Consider the following 206-nt stretch of genomic DNA (forward strand, 5'->3'; position numbering starts at 1 on the left):
AAAAATACAATATCCTTCAATATATTTAAAATACATTGTTGATGATATTTTCGTGTCATCAACATTGTATTATTGCAATCTCTCTCTCTCTCTCTCTCTCTCTCTCTCTCTCTCTCTCTCTCTCTCTCTCTCTCTCTCTCTAAACATAACTAGATTAATAGTTACAATAAGTCGTTAGCAATATTATTTTTTTTTAGCCCGACAGT

The sequence above is a fragment of the Macrobrachium nipponense genome, chromosome 12 (genome assembly GCF_015104395.2).
Source record: "Macrobrachium nipponense isolate FS-2020 chromosome 12, ASM1510439v2, whole genome shotgun sequence".
NCBI classification, from domain to species: domain Eukaryota; kingdom Metazoa; phylum Arthropoda; class Malacostraca; order Decapoda; family Palaemonidae; genus Macrobrachium; species Macrobrachium nipponense.